This window comes from Antechinus flavipes, chromosome 5, assembly GCF_016432865.1.
Source record: "Antechinus flavipes isolate AdamAnt ecotype Samford, QLD, Australia chromosome 5, AdamAnt_v2, whole genome shotgun sequence".
Lineage (NCBI taxonomy): Eukaryota > Metazoa > Chordata > Mammalia > Dasyuromorphia > Dasyuridae > Antechinus > Antechinus flavipes.
In genome coordinates, this window is record NC_067402.1 from 98,040,273 (window position 1) to 98,057,286 (window position 17,014).

At 36.0% G+C, this 17,014-nt stretch overlaps 1 protein-coding gene and 1 pseudogene across 1 annotated transcript in view; both read left to right on the forward strand.

Moving 5' to 3' along the window:
- Positions 1-17,014, forward strand: part of TPK1 (thiamin pyrophosphokinase 1) — a 508,741-nt gene that overhangs the window by 203,871 nt on the left and 287,856 nt on the right. The window lies entirely within an intron of this gene.
- LOC127564742 (pyruvate kinase PKM-like) lies at positions 273-4,841 on the forward strand (annotated as a pseudogene).

Genomic DNA, 17,014 nt, shown 5'->3' on the forward strand with positions numbered 1-17,014 from the left:
TGATGTTGATGTGTATGCTCATGAGAAAATTTCAGAAGTGTTTGGTAATATCAAGGATGTGAAGAAAATTGGCTCTGGAGGAGGCGATAGGATGAAATGAATGTTTAGAAGTTCAATTATTCATAAAGAGGGATTTTGCCTTCTTGATGAAACATTGTTTTCTTTCATCAACATCTCCATCACCATCTTGGAATATCTCATTGTGTGTTTGCATATATAAAACCAGCAGGAAGCAGACTCTCTTCTTAATTAAGTGTGAACAGGGATAGATGATGTCTGAAGTTCAGCTTCTTGATGAACATTTGATGGGGAACTCTTGTGGTAGCAAGAAACTTGGGATTATTGTAAGGAAAACACAGTGTTTTAGCTGTATTTTCAGTTGTGAACTCCCATGTGACACATGTCAAAGATCTTACTGATGAAATCATTAATTGATTCTCGATCCAAATGTATGTCATTGTATAAGTTATATACCATCTCAATTCCCCCTTTTCCTACTTTGGATGGTTTGATCATCTTCACATGATCATGAACTTCATTAAATGCTTTTGAAGCAATTTAATATATCATAAATTTTTAGGTTTCTTTGGAGAACACTGACAGTGTAAGGAAATCCTTTTTCTCATGAAACTATTTTCTATGACATTGGTGAACATATGCTCTTGCCCCACTTGATGTTATTACTCAGCAGATAACTGAAGATAATTATTTCAGCAGCTTCCTTTGTCACAGAATTTAGTTTGATTTTAACACATGCATGGGAGATACCATATTTGAATAGAACTTTAAGACTGAAGTTTATTCGAGTGTCTCACATACCTTTTCCCAAAATTAATCAATAAACTGTAGAGAAGAGGGAGGCAGTACAAAGTTGTGGAAGGAGGAACTTGGTTATAGTCTTTCCTGTGGTACTTATAGCCTATGTAAAGCTGAGTAATTCACTTCACTTCTTTGGACCTCAGTAATCCTCCCTTTGCAGTATTACCTCGAGGTCAGATTCTATTACTCATAAAGGCTCTTTCAGCTTTTAGTCTGTGTTCTTATGGTGTGACATAATCTACATCTCCTCACTTGTATTCTTCACAGTGTATTAAGGGAAAAAGCCAACACTTTAACTGAAGCTATCTATCTTCCTTATTTGGAGAGGAGTGGGATTCTAATTGAGAAATTCAGGTGAGCATAAGCCAAAGGTTGATCTATATTTTGAGTCAAAATTTCTCTATAATACCCAAATCCAAGGGACTCAGATTAAAGTACTAAATTTTGGGATGAGTGGTAAATGAAGATTTCAAAGTAAGGTAATTGACATGTTGAAAAGAGTTAAATGGTGCATGAATAGAATACTGAGTCTGGAGTCAGGAAAACATTTTCCTGAAGAAATCTGGCCTCAGAAACTTAAAAGCTTTGTGACCCTGAGCAAAGGGCTTAACCTTCTTTGCCTCAGTTTTCTCATTTGGAAAATGTGTTGGAGAAGGAAATAGAAAACCATTCCAATATCTCTGCCAAGAAAACTTCGTTGAGGTCACAGAGAGTTAGATGTGACTGAAATAACTTGACAACAACCAAAATTGGTACACTACCAGGTGTGTTGATGGAACTAATATTTCCCTGATGCAAGCTGTCTCTGTTACCCTTTGCCCCTTTTGCCTTTTGGCATCTTAGAGAATTTACAGATTATTGAGTCATTTCTTAAACTAGCTCTAATTTCTGATTTTAGCTTTGGAGCACTATCTGGTACTATCCTTTAAATTTTTTTTCTTTTGGGTTATAATAGTGTGGTTTTTCTTTGTCACAAGGAGAAAACATTTTTCTCCCTCTGAAGTCTAGCACTAATTTGATTCAGAAAACATTTAGTATCTTTTATGTACAAGGGACTGTATTAGGGGCTAAAGGCAAAAAATTGCAAAAGTTCTTGTTTTCAAGGAGCTTAAATCTTACTAAGGGCATATAGAAACAGCATTTTTTTTTTTAACCCCTCAAGATATAGCATCTGCTCCTGCTTATTTTTTTTTCTTCTTGCACCACAGAACAACAACAACAAAAAAGGCATTCAAAAAGTAGAAGCAAAAGAGTTGCTTCAGAGAATGAGACATTGTCATTCACACCTCTTTGGAAGGAAACACTTCACTGGGGGCTCCTTCAAGGCAAGGTTCCTTCTACTCTGTAGGGTGTGCTTTCCAGTTTGAGTCACCAACTCAAAGTGAAAGCAGTACGAAAAATCCAAAAGATCACGGCAACATGGAGTAGTTAGGCAAAACATACAGTGAATTAGGTTGTGCAACTGTTCAGAACCAGCAGCTTTTTGCTGCCATGGCTGATACCTTTCTAGAATATAGGTGCCATTTGGACATTGACTCAGAGCCTACCACTGCCTGAAACACCCGTATCATCTACACCATTAGCCCAGCCTCTTGAGCTGTGGATAACCTAAAAAAGATAATTGAATTTGGAATAAATGTGGCTCATCTAAACTTGTCCAATGGAACTCAAGAGTACTATGCAGAGACTATCAAAAATGTGCATGCAGCTACAGAAAGTTATGCTTCTGATCCTGTCTATTACCAGTTGCCATAGCCTTGGACACCAAGGGACAAAGATCCAGGCTGGACTCATCAAGGGTAGTGAGACAGCCAAAGTAGAGCTAAAGGAGGGCATCACTCTGAAAGTCATCCTGCTGCATGATGCTTATTTGGAGAAATGTGATGAAAATGTCATGTGGGTAAAATAAAAAAATGTTCGTGGTGGCGGACAAAGTCTTTGTGGATGATGGGCTCATTTATTTTGGAGGAGAAAGGTCAGGATTTTCTTGTGACTGAGGTGGGCAGCAAGAAAATTGAGAACCTTTCTGGGGCAGCTGTAGACTTGCTGCTATGTCTCAGAAGAATAAAAGGTAAATATGATATTTACATCTTTCACCTAAAAGTTAGTTGATGTCCATGCTGTCAGGTCATGAGTGAGAAAGGAAAGCATATCAAGATTATCAGCAAGATTGAAAATCATGGAGGAGTTTGAAGGTTTGATAAGATCCTGGAAGCCAGTGATGGCATCATGATTGCTTAGTGGTGCTGGTGCTGTTGGGGGGGGGTGGGGGGAAGTGTAGAGGTGACCTAGGTATTGAGATCTTTGCAGAGAACATCTTCCTTGTTCAAAAAATGATCATGGAAAGTGTAAACAAGTTGGGGAATCTGCTATTTGTGCCACTCAGATGCTCAAGGGTGTGATTAAGAAGCCACACCCAACCTGGGCTGAAGGCAGTGATGTAGCCTATGCTGTCCTGGATGGAACCGATTGTATCATATCTGCGGAGACTGCCAAAGGAGAACATCCAGTAGAAGCTGCATAGATGCAACCCTTGATTGAGAGGCAGAAGCCAATATCTTTCACTTGCAGTTGTTTGAGGAGCCTTATCACCTGGACCCCATTACCAAGAACCCATTGAAGCTGCTACCATGGATGCCATGGAGACCTCCTTCAAGTGTTTTAGTGAGGTCATTATCATTTTCACCAAGTCTGGAAGTTCTGCTTATCAGGTAGCCAGATACCATTCCCAGATCCCCATCATGGTGGTTACTTCTTGCCTTACCATCAGTATCAAGGCATCTTTCCTGTACTGTACAGAGATCCTGTTTGTGAGTCACGGGCTGAAGATGTGGACTTCAGGGTTAACTTTGCCATGCAACTTGATGAAACTTGTGGCTTTTTCAAGAAAGATGATGTGGTGGTCATTGTACTGAATAGTTGACATCCAGGTGTAGGTTTAACCAGCAGTATCCATGTGCTGTCAATTCCATAAATTTGAAAACCTTTTTGTCTTCAGCAGCCTTCCTTTTCTGCTCGCTATTTGCATCCATTAGTTCTATAGCCGTATTGGTGTTGTCCATTCCTAGCTAGTAGAGTGGCTTTAAATGACTAAAACAACCCCTTTCCCCCAAAGCAAAAAAAAAAAAAAAAAAAAAAACTGATTAAAGTATTAAAGTATCTTGGAGAAACTTTATATTAAATCTAACTTTTTCCCTCTCCACCTAGAAACATCAGTATCAATTTAGCACACTCCTGGTGGTGTGTAAAGATAGAGCAGCTGTGGCTTAGCTTTAAAGTACTGCAGGTCATCTGTGACATAGGGGATTAAAGTCAAAGGCATCAGTATTGTGTTTCATATTGATTCTTGGGTACACACAAGTGGACACTATTAACAGTTTCTCTGAGTACAAGTCCTCAACTTAAATGGGCATCTACATCTTTCCTGACCAAAGATCACCCTTCCTTTCCCCACCTTCATCATGTAACTGTAAATACTTTGGTTTCACATAAGAAAATTAAATAGAAACTGAATCCAGCTGCTAAGTCCCAAAACATTTTGGTGACTAATGTGATATTCAGTGATGGTGTCCCATGGCAAAGCTCTCCTACTTTGGGGAAAAAAGAAGCTCCCCATCATAAGCCCTTTTTCCCCTCCAGTTAGAGGAGGGAGCCTAGGGGAAAAAGAAAATTCTTCCTAGAATAATCCCCACTGACCTAAATAGCAGGTATTCCTACACTCCTAGCCCCAACCCTCAGCCCTCTCACATTGAATGTCCAGATTCCTCCCATATGTCTCATCTGTTTTCAATCTGGAACAAAACTACACTCCTATTGTGATATATTTAACTGTAGAGTACATCATTTGTTAATAAACACAAGCTGAAACAAAAAACAACAACAAAACAACAAGTAGGAACAATAGTTACTAGTTCTCCAGTCTGCAAATTGTCTCCTTTTATTCTTTCTTTGACAGTGAATGACAGTTGATAAGGAAAGTGGACAAGAATCCTAGATAAGCAACATGTTGTATCAAACTTGGAAAAGCAGTGGTCCTTATAATCAACTTGGTTTTAGGACAAAAAAAGCAAAAACATGTTTGCTGAGATACATAAACCACTTATTTTTTGGTACGAGTTAACTTCATCTGTATCATCCTCCAAAATCTTAAAGGTTATAATATCTGGTAATAATTCCTTGTGATAATAAGCAATTGATAATTATTAGTGACATAACTATATAGTGATAATCATAAAGATAATATAAAATGATAATCAGCTAATTGCTCCTTACTGGAAAAAATAATTGTCGCAAGCTTTTGTTGCCATTGTCTGTCACAGATATAGAGAAATCTTCATTTTAGAGATATCTTTGAGTACTTTGAGCATTCTATATCAGAGATAGAACCCTTTGTGTCATGAACACCCTTGGTATTCTGACAAAATTTGTGGACCCTTTCCTAGAATGATGCTTTTAAATAAATAAAATATATGATTATGAAGGAAACCAATTTTCAAAATATTAAACAAAATATTAAAATTTGTGGATATATAAATTGTGGCATTTGTACTAACAGAAGCTAAAATAAACACTATCATTTTATCAATGATTTCTTCTCATGGATTTTGTTTTATTGTTTCTTTGACTTGATCTCTATCATTATTCTTATAGTGCTCTTCTGGTGGAGAAGTCATAACTTTGGTAAATTTCTTTCTTTCTTTTTTTTTTTAAAGCCAGTTAACCAGCACTTGCTCTTCAATATATATTTTACAGTCTTAGAGAATTATTTAGAATATTATAAGATTTAAGTGGCTTATATGCAGGGCCACTCAGGATTATCAGATTGAATCCAGGCCTTTTTGTCTCCCAAGCCCAGCCTTGTACTGTTTAAATTTGTTTAACTAGAGTTTACTTACTAGCAAAGTCATGAGTTTGATCTATTTACACTAGTTAATTGCATTTCTGGAAATCCACCCATGTTATCTAGTATGTGAAGTGATGAGATGCCACATAAACATGTCTATGAATCTTACTGATATTCACAATATTTGATTACTTGGCCATTCCAGATAATAATGTATGTTTCAACATGCTTAGATAATAGAAGTACTAATGATGGTTTAATCAGTCATTTCTTTGTTCAGTTCATCTGAAACAAATTAAGCTTCTTTTGAACTCTTCCATGAGTTCCTTCTGGGCTTTCTATTTTTCTTTGGGGTTTTGTCCACAGGTGTTTTGACTTTGTTGTTCTTTTTGGAGTTTGTGACTTGATCTTTGCTGTGTCTTGTTCTTTCTTTTCATCATAATAACATTCTGTAGTTAGCATCTGTTTTTCTTGGGTTTGTTTTGTTTTTCTTTTGGTGGTTGTTCATCTTTTTTTCGTTTTTTTTCCTTTTTTTAAAAAGTTGAGCTCTGCCCCTGGTATAGAAGGGACACTATCTTAGGCTCCTTGTGCCAGAGAGTGCATATTCTGGCTGTTTACCTGGTGTTGCACTGATGTTACCCATAGGCCCACAGGAAACCTTCATGTCTGATACTGCTTTAAAGGGATGAGGTGAAGGGTGATTAGGGCTAATGGAAGTTATAGCGATCTGGTGGCTTAGGGGACTACTGCTGGTGTCTGGCACATGCTGAGGCTGGTTTTTTTCCTATTTCTCTAGGGCTGCCTACATGGTACTGCTAGCAGCTGCCTATTTGCCAAGGCTACTCTAAAGCAAATGGCCATTCTCAGAGCTGGATTCTGCCCCATCCCTTGGCTATGCTAAGGCACATAGGGTGGAGGGTGGGATCCTGGTATTGGTATTTGCCTGTTCCACTGTCCTGGAGCTCACAATACAGATGGTTTGCTGAGGCAGTACTTGCTGTTGGCTTGCTAAGATGCTCCTTTTAAGGACAATACCCTCCTTTTACCTGTGAGGTAGACTTTTCCTATCAATCTTACAAATTTTTTAAGCTCAAAGATTGTTTCATTCTGTCTTTTTGCTGGTTCTACTGTTCTAGGCTTTGTTTGGGAGGTGCTATTTTATTATTTGGTGGTGAATATGGGAAAGTTATGGCAGTTTATTCCTTACTAAATCATATTGGTTCCCAGAAGTTCTTTCTCTTCAAATGGAATAAAAAACCAACAAAATAAACTTTCTTGAATGTCTTCACTCAACTTGTATTGGTAGCACAACAATAGTCAAATTTAAAAAATAGTAAGACTCAAGTATCTCATTCTTGCATGTGCACAAATAGATGACCATTTATACATCCATCAGTATTGATAGACAAATTTTCTTTTATAGGAATGAGGCTGTATGAAGCCTTTTGTGCTCATTGCTATTTGGAAGATCCAGCAGATATTATTTGCATTTGATTTTTGTCATATTTCCTCCAGACTCACTCATCATAAAGCTGCCTCTTCATGGTGTATGTGTCTCTGATTTCTCAAGCTTTTTCTCAGGAGGAAAACTTTAAGTACCAATTTATTTCATGGATGGGTGGTATATTGCTTATCTTATGACTAGTCTCTTCATCAAAAAGGTCAATAACCAGTTCATGTTTTTACCTCTAGTGATTCTTAAAGATGGTCTCCAGAGGTATAGAGAAAACTTGTAATCTTTATCAATGAAGAGCATAAATATAACAATGAAATTCATGACTTTTCCAACTATTGAAATATCATTGATGTTTAGAAGAAATAGTTTTTTCTGTCTTTCTTAAAACTCTTACTCTGTTTCCTATACAATGATGCTTTTTAAGCACTGTATAAGATGCAGTTTGGGATTGTAATGGAAGGAAAGAGTAGGTTTATTATTATAATTCTTTTAGTTAAAAACAAACATGCTTTTTCAGGACACCAAGTAAGATCCTGTGGCTTCTATTTAGATGCATTAAATGACAAGCTATTTTAGCTAAGTCTTAAATTGGCAGGTTTCCATTTAGCAAGAAAGGGAATACCTTCTAAAAGACATTAGGATTTATAGATCACGAAAAAATTTAAATCGGAATGGAATTCCAAGTATTTAAGCAAACATTGCAATAATTAGAGTGTGATACATAACATACATGGAAAATCATTATTTTTAGAATACTATTGCTTTTGCTTTTTTTACATTTGGGAATTATTTAAGTCATAGTCCTTGTTGTCCTCTTTTATTAGTATGTCTTTTATAGTGAAGGATGAAGGGAACAATAATAAGTAATCAGTCTTATTTTAGAGAACACCATGGTTTTCAGAAGATAGTTGTAACTCTAATATTCAAGAAAGATTAGATTTTGGATTTAGTTACATATATATTAAAAAATACTTAGACACTCAAATTGCTAAGCTTTGTAAGCATATCATCATTATTGGGTCTCTGAATCAAATATTCACAAAAGTGATGGGAGGTAAAATGATTAGAACATTGGAAAAGGATTTATGGTTGGAATCTGGGTATTAGAGTGCTCTCCAGAACCAAACTATGAGGACATATTTATCTTGAATTATTGATTGGGATAGTTTAATCATATATTTTTACTCTGTTGGTTATCAGATGCTATAAATTGGAGATCTAGAAGTTATCCGTGCATAGCTCTGAATCATTTGGGGGTGCTGTTGGGAGGAGAACATAGGTACTATGTTTGTCAGATCATGTTTAAAGTGAGAATAAATTTTCAGTGTGAGATCATTTCAAGCAGCTGTAAGAAGTCATTTTACAGCTAGATTTAATCAGTGGCATTGTTCTTTATAGCTATTATATTCCATAAAGTATGTTCCTGACAAAAACTTTTTTTTCCTTTATTGTGGATGAGTTCTTTGGAAATAAAATAGCTTCAGGCCAGTTTGAGGGGAAACACAGATTGCTTGTGATGGCTTTTCAGTGACACAGGACTCCTTTTTTTAAAATAGAATAGTTCTAACACTACTTATGAAAGATGAAAAACACAGTACTTGTCTCAGAAGTTTTACTTATTTCTGGTTCATTTTGAAATCACTGAAATAAATAGTGACAAGTTAGATATATCAAAGGTAAGCATCCTGTCACATATTTACAGGGGGGGAAAACAATTGAAAGTGATCAGACTATCAAATTTCATATATACATTCTGTTTATCCATTTAAGTTTTTCCCATCAGAACATTTCTGGTTTTCTTATAAAAATGTTTTTGATTTTAAAAATAAGAGAGAAAACATAATTAACCTTTGGAGGATAGGGCAGTCATCGACTATCCATCATGAAGATGATATGATTTGATCAGGAGGTAGTGAGAAGTTGTACCTCATAAGACAAGTAGGGCAGTGAGGGGTCACTCATTCAAGAGATTGACTTGTAGCACCTGTTTATAACATAGGAATAATTACTGAAGTCAGTGGTTCAATGTCCTACCATATCTATGAAGTCTAAACCCCATGCTAGGTATCATGGCAGAGGAATATAAGAGTGTGTGTGTGTGTGTGTGTGTGTGTGTGTGTGTACACTATATACATATGTTATGGGCCAGAACTTGAAACAAGGTGCTAAGTAAGTGGAATTGAGGAGACGGTGGTTAAATCTAGTTTAGCATTGATTTAATCCTACCACAAATAATGGTTTCCTAGTGATACAATGATTGGTGTGTACTCAGTGTGGAAGATATAAGCTAGAAGCTCTGGGAGGAAGACCAGAGAGGACAGTCGCACTAGAAGCTCTGGGAGGCTGAGACAGATTTTTTCTATCTTCTACCTTTGTTGTGGCTGGAGGCTGAAGCATAAACCCTTGGGAATTGGCAGAACTAAGGAAGACAGAGAAGTGGTGGCAGGCTGTCCTGTGGAGAACACCGAAGCCAAGATCCAAAAGGCCTCCAGAAAAGTAGCCGAGCCCAAGTGAAGGAGACAAGACTTTGAAGGTGACAATAAAGGATTTGCACTTTAACTCCTGGCTGCATTTGGGGTGATTATACTGAAATGACAGGAAGGTTGCCTCCAGAAGCCCCCCAAAAACCTGTTCCCAGAGAACACTATATTTTAGAGAAGAATATAATACTCCATAAAGCCTATCCTGCATTTCACATATCTAGACATATAACAAGAAGAGACCTTTAGAAAGGACCTGGTTCACCCTTTCATCTGATAGCTGAGGAAACAGGCTTGGGGAGGAGAAGGGATTTAGCCAAATCACACAAGAAGTGACAGAAACAGAATATGAACCCAGATCTTTTAATTCCTCTCTTGTGTTCTTCCTATTGGATCATGATTCCTCTAGCTAAAGGAGCTCTCCCTTTTATGGACTCCCAAGGGTTTGTGCTTCAGCCTCCAAGCCCAAAAAAGATGGAAGATGGAATCAATCTGTCTCAGCCCCGGAGGGCTTCTAGTGGGCTTGTCCTCTCTGGCCCTGAGAGCTCCTACTTATATGTTCCACACTGAGTATACGCCAATCATTATATCACTAGGAAACCATTATTTGTTGTAGGATTAAGTCAATGCTAAATTAGACTTAAACACTGTCTCCTCAATTCCACTTAGCACCTTGTAAGAATCCTAACATACATATATTTAGAATATATTTTATGTGCATATACATATTAACATATGTAATTAATCAACAATCATTAATAAAATGCATACTTTTCTAGCATATCTGTGATTTTATAAAGTCTATACAAAATAAAAAAAAGAGAGACAGTGTAGCACAGTGGATAAAATGCAGATGTGGATTCAAGTTAGACCTCAAACCCATATTTCCTGTGTGGTTTTGGGCCAGTCCTTCAACTTCCATTTCATTGAATGAGTTTCAGAGAATATGCAGAGCAGGTGTGAATTTGCATTATTAGGCATTATCTTTGGGACCTCTTTACACTAATGAAAGCAAGACTGTTGGGAAAGGAGAAAAAAAGGGTTAAGAAAAAAAGGGGAAGAAAAAAGAAAAGGAAGTTAGTTTTGGGAGGGAAGAGTCTTAACAAATGGAAGGATCAGGAAGAAACTTCATGTAGGAAATTGTGGCCAAACTGTCTTCAAGGAAGTAAGGAATTTTATGATGGCATTGTACATACGGGAATAGCTACTGCAAAGATAAAAAGGCAAGTTCAAGTATAATGTATGAGCCATATTGGCTAAAACAAGACTAGATATGCAAGGCACCAGATTGTGAAGACATTTGAATGCCAAACACAAGAGCTACTTTTTTGGTAAGGGAGGGAGAGTCAGGGGAGGAATAATGGAATATTGGGTATCCCTAGCTCAGTATTTTACCTAATGCTTTGCTGAACTCTTTTTCTTACCCAGCATATTTTTCCCCTCCTGAGGCAGCCTGGTGGTCTTCTACTGCTAGAGATTCACTATATTGACACAAAGCTTATTACAGATACTCAAATAACTCTCTTTCTTTTGCTCAGAGCTCCTAAACACAAGCCTCAGTAGCAGGGATTTCAGGTATATCCCTCTATGGCCAGCACTTCTCTGTATAAAACTTCGGTATGTTTGTATCAACAAAATCGTATATAGTTCCTGTTATTATTCAGACAGAGACACCAGAACTGAAGAAGGTTGAGTAAAGGAAATTAAAATTATTGTAGATTCTCTTTCTATAATATAATGGTATTATATTATTAATATAGTAATAATAATAATAATAATAATAAAATGGTAAAACTAAATCTGGAAAGACAGAAGCTGAGAGGAGGTAAAATCAGCCCACAAAATCACAAAGAATATAGATAGTGATTTTCACCAAATAGTAACTCAAACCTAGGGTCTTCCTTTGAAACTTTAAAGGAAGCAAGTTTATGGCAAATAAAAGAAGACACTCTTTATATAGCATTTATCAAACTCATTTCTTACCTTTCAAAGATGGAAGAGGTTGAATGGGGGGGGGAGGGGAAGCTTCAAAAGAAATTGTTGATCTTTCTATAGTAGAATAAGGAAAAAAATCGGTAGATCGACTGTGATTTTCCAAAAAAAAACCAAAACAAAACCTAACAATGTCTCTTTTAGATTATTCTCAGAAACAGTAAGGCAGAGCTCAGTAGGCCCCAGTTCTTATTCACTGTAGAAAATCTTTTTTTTTTTTTTTTCCACAGAAGGCCATTGTCTATTTTTCCCCTTGATTTTTTCACTAATTTATTATATTTTGAAGAAATTCCCTTGACCTTACTTATTCTATTTGCCTCTTTGAAGTAATCTTAAATAGGCCAATTCCCATAAATGACAACACAGTTAATATTTATAAAGTGATTTTTGAAGCTTAGATATTTCTAACAACACAATTTATATGTGGGTAAAAGCCCTTTAAACAAGTTGTTGAGTCATTTAGTCAACAACATTTATTGAAAGCCTAACATATGCAAAGTACTTTGCTAGGAGGAATGGAATAAAGCCAAAGAAATAGAAGACTGGGGAAATGCCTGTGAGGATGTCATCTAATTAGAGAGAAAACTGCAAACAAAAAACTACATATCAACAAGTATAAATTAATGTAAACCTGATTGAACAAGTGATGAAGAATCTCTCATCCAGCAATGTTTCCCTATGGAATTGCTAATAGTTCTTTGAGAAGTCCTTTTCTAATTACTTTTTGAAGTCAATATTTACAATGTTTGTGTTATGTCTTGGTTTACCAAGGTTTAGTTGTGTCTGATTGTTCATGACCCCATTTGGGGCCTTTCTTGGTAAAGTTACTGGAATGATTTGCCATTTTCTTTTTCATTACTTTTTACAGATAAGAAAACTGAGGCAAACAGGGTTAATTGACTTGCCCAGGGTCACATACTTATTAAGTGTCTGAAGACTGATTTGAACTCAGGAAGATTAATCTTCCTGACTCCAGACCCTGCAATCTATCCTTTGTGTCAGTTTGCTCAAATACCTAATATTTGATAGCTGTTGTTCAAAGAGAAGGGTATATAATCGATGATCTGAGTTCAGATCTAAACTTTTTTTTATTTTAAACTTTTTTTTTTTAACCTTCTTTTTGTCATTTTCACTTTTCACATATCAAACAGGTCTTTTCATACAATGTAGAACTTCCAGGAGTCTTAGAGATCTCTGCATGGGAGAAGAAGAAACTAGATTAGCCTGGAAAAACTAGACTAGAAGTAATTGGATTACTAATGCCTGATGTATAGTAGACATTTAGTAAATGCCTTTTGAATTGAGACTGATTTCATTTGAGTGACTTTATTTCATACTTAGCCAAACTAGTTCTGGATGACTTGAGAAATTATAGCACATATGCCATAGGCAGAAATTTAATGGTATATCAGCTTCTACTAGGCCTTCAGGCCAAACAGCGTTTGCCTTTGGCTCCATCCCAGTTCTGAATTCCTCTTTCACACTGTGCTTGCTCCCAGCTTCCAGGTCCCCTATGCCAACTTGCAACCTTCTAACTTTCCAGAGTCTGTTACTTTATCTAGGCCTATGGTGATCTCAACTGTACTAAATCTTATAATTTTTCCTTCTCTTATATCTACTAATTTTATGCTTATGTGATCAAATTAGTATGCAGTGAGTTGTGAATAATTGATATGACATACCTCTCTCAAATGTTGACAATTTTATTTTTGAATATTTTCATATCTTGATATCATCTACATTTCTTAATGTGCTCCTCACTGAGGACTTTTTTCCATCCAATCTGTAATTGATAGAATGAAGAATAAGTTGAATAATTATTATATTTTTAAATTCAAAGTGTCCTTTCTAAAATTCATCTTAATAGCTAGCAAAGATTGACTAGTAGATAGCCTCTATCCTTCTCATACTTTCATTACTGTTCATTTAGTTGATTTCTATAACTAGTTCTTATTCTTTCCTCTCCTTTAATGTGATTGAGATCTTTGGATGTCAATTAATCAAAACTTGTTGACTTACTTGAGTATGGCCATGTGGACTCATCAAAATCAAAGCTTTTGTAATAGATTTCCTTTAAGATTCCTTTCCAACTCAAGAAATTGTATGACTCCGATTTCCTTATATCAAACCTTATAACTAGAGATGAATTGTCCTTAATTCTAACAGAATATGATATAGTGGAAAATGTGCAGTTTCTGGGGTCAGAACACCTGGGCTCATACCCTAGATCAGATATTCACTAGCTATGTGAGCCTAGACAAAACTCTTTGATCCTCAATTTTTTTATATAAAAATTGAAAGAATTGAACTAGATCGTCAACATCCTTTCTTAGTCTGTGATATGTAAATTCTTATCCTTTATCTTAATTCTTTTGAAATTTCTCTACTTATTGGGGCAGCTAGGTGGTACAGTATATGGAGCATTGGCCCTGAGTCAGGAGGAACCAAGTTCAAATCCAGCCTTAGGCATTAACTAGTTATATGATATGGACGTGTCATATTTAGCTTGATTAACTCAAAACAACAACAGAAATCCCTCTTTATATTAAACTTCTCTACTTTTGAGCTCTTACTTGTTTTACCTTGTTAAAATAAACTTATATTTTTAATCAAATAGTTTTTGAGATTAGCTAGCTTTGGGGATTAATTTGGTTTAATAGACTTCATTTTACTTTCCAATTTATTGTAGTTGTCAACTCCACCAAAGAAATGGATCCTAAGGAAGTATGTTCACAGAGTCAGATTTCAATAAATAAGTGTCAAATTTATTAATAAATGAGTTATGAAGACCTTGAAAAGGGATGGGATAGAGTGCATTAATTATACTAATTAACTTAATTAATTGTTATGGGGAGACAGTGGTTAAATTTTGTTTGGCATGGGTTTAATCCTACAACAAATAATGATTTCCTAGTGATAGAATGATTGGTGTATACTCAGTGTGGGGCATATTAGGGAGAAGCTGTTGGGGTCATAAAGGACAAGCTCACTAGAAGCTCTTGGAGCTTGAGACAGATTCATTCTATTGTCCACCTTTGTGGTGGCTGGAGGCTGAAACACAAACCTTTGGATTCATAGAGATTCAGAGGACAGAGAAGGAGCCAGGAACTCAAGCTTTCGGAACCAAGGAGAAAGATAGGCCTCTAAGAAAGCTAATCGGGCCCCAGGAAAGGAGACAAGACTTTGAAGGAGACAATTAAGGATTTTGACTTTACCACCTGGATGCACTTGTGGTGATTACTGAATTGAAACGGAAGGCTGCCTTCAGAGACCCCAGGAAAACCTCAACAGAGAACATTACATTTTAGAGAGAACATTACAATTAATAATTAATAAATAGTTCTTATAAGACTAAAAAAAACTATATATATTTTAATTTTTGGCAGATAGTAACAAAGAATCACAGATGCCTCTAGATGGCTAAATCGAGTATTGGGCCCATAAGCAGAAAGATCTGGGTTCTAATCCCAATAGATTTGTAATCCTTGATGAGTCACTTAACCTCTCTTTTTTCTTGGTTATTGGCCTTTGTGCTTGAAGAGGGGCAAAGGGACATCTCTATGTTGGAGTTTAGGTACAGTGTGTGCAGCTATGGGTGATCAGATTTACCTGAGCTCAGAAGCCTCTGCCACAGGTCAGACACAAGCATTCCAAATAAACCATTCAGCATCCATGCCAAGAAAGTTCTGTGGACAGTATTTGGTATGCTGTTGTCCACAGGGTCACAAAGAGTTGGTCATGACTGAATGACTAGATAATATAGAATCATTGACTTAGAGCTTGAAAGAACCTTAGAGATAATCAGACTAACTCCTAGAGAAAAATCAGGTCTAGAGCAAGTAAATGATTTGTCCATGGTCATCCAGATAATTAATTGCTAGATATGCAGACTCCAAATCTAACATTCTCTCCATTGCACTAGATGAAGTATCATTCTGAAGAATTTGCACTACTCTTGTGAATGGGACTGACATACTAGATCTTCTCTATGGATGCTCCAACTAATTACTTTCAAAGAATTAACATTCAAATATTGATTTTCTTTTCAGGTAAAAGGTAAAAGAGGGACTTATCCTGTGATTCCCCGAGTTTCATTATTTATCCTGTAAAACAATTATTATCCTATAATAGTCTTTTCCAAATAGAAAGCTTTTAAGTTGATCAAAAACTATTTCTACAGATAGGTCTCTTTATCCCTTTAATGCTTTGGACTTTGTATGTTATCCTGAAGTCCTTAAAAACTTGAAGAAACATGTAGCACAATAATTGTATAAATATGTATACATATTTGGGATTTAACATATATTTTTTAACATGTTTAACATATATTGGATTACTTGCCATCTAGGAGAGGAGGGAGGGGGAGAAGGCAGGGAAAATTTGGAACTCAAAGTTTTGCAGGGCTCTGTGTTGAAAAATTATACATATGTTTTGAAAATACAAAGCCTTTAGTAAGAAAGAACTTGAAGAAATCATAGAATGTATGGTATCATGAGCAGCTTTAGTTTATCACCTCCAGATTCTAGACTGTATTTTTTACCTGACTACTTGCAAAAATTATTCATGAGAAATATATATATATATACACATGTATATGTGTGTGTGTGTAATAACCCTAAATGTTGTTAAAAACTTTTGAAATTTACATTTGAAAGAAGTTGTTCCTTCTGGCCCTATACTTCCTAATAGTATAAAATGCTTCAGCTCTTGTTTTTATAATGGTTATATGCAGAAATCACACCTTTCATTCCTTCTTCATGAATACCTTCCTATTTTATTACATTTCTCAGTAATTAGAAATGTTTCTTGGAAAAGTAATATTCTTAAAGCATATTCCAAATGGGAAACAAGGCCCTGTGGTAGCAGCTTCACTCTGAATGGTTAATTAGGTCTGAAAGGAAGGTATTATGCTGTAATTAAATAGTAATGAATGAAGAGCTATGAAGTGTTTTGGAGGGTGACACAGAGCCAGGAGGCAGAGTTGAAATCATCTGCAAATTTATTATTTTATTACTTATTCTATTATAAAATGTCCCCTTGATGTTAGGGTAATTTTTATTCTTTACCTTGCCCATGATGGAAGGTGGATTAATTGGTCAGTTTTGCCATGCATATATGTAATCTTAATATTCTTGAGAATGGTATTGAGAATTCTAATATCCTCTCTCTCTGTATGTATGTACACATATATACATATTTAAATATAGAATAGTGTTCTTTTACTGTGTTAAATGTTTTAATCAGAAGATTGAGCAAGGCTGAACTTTTCTCACTCCCTAATTCCTTCTGGGTCAGAACAGGATCTTTTTCCTTAAGTAGTTTAGTTTCCTTAAATAGTTTAGTATTCATATTGTTAGAGATTTTATGATTGCTTCCCCCCACTCCTTTCACCCCTGAGGCAATTGGGGTTAAGTGACTTGCCCA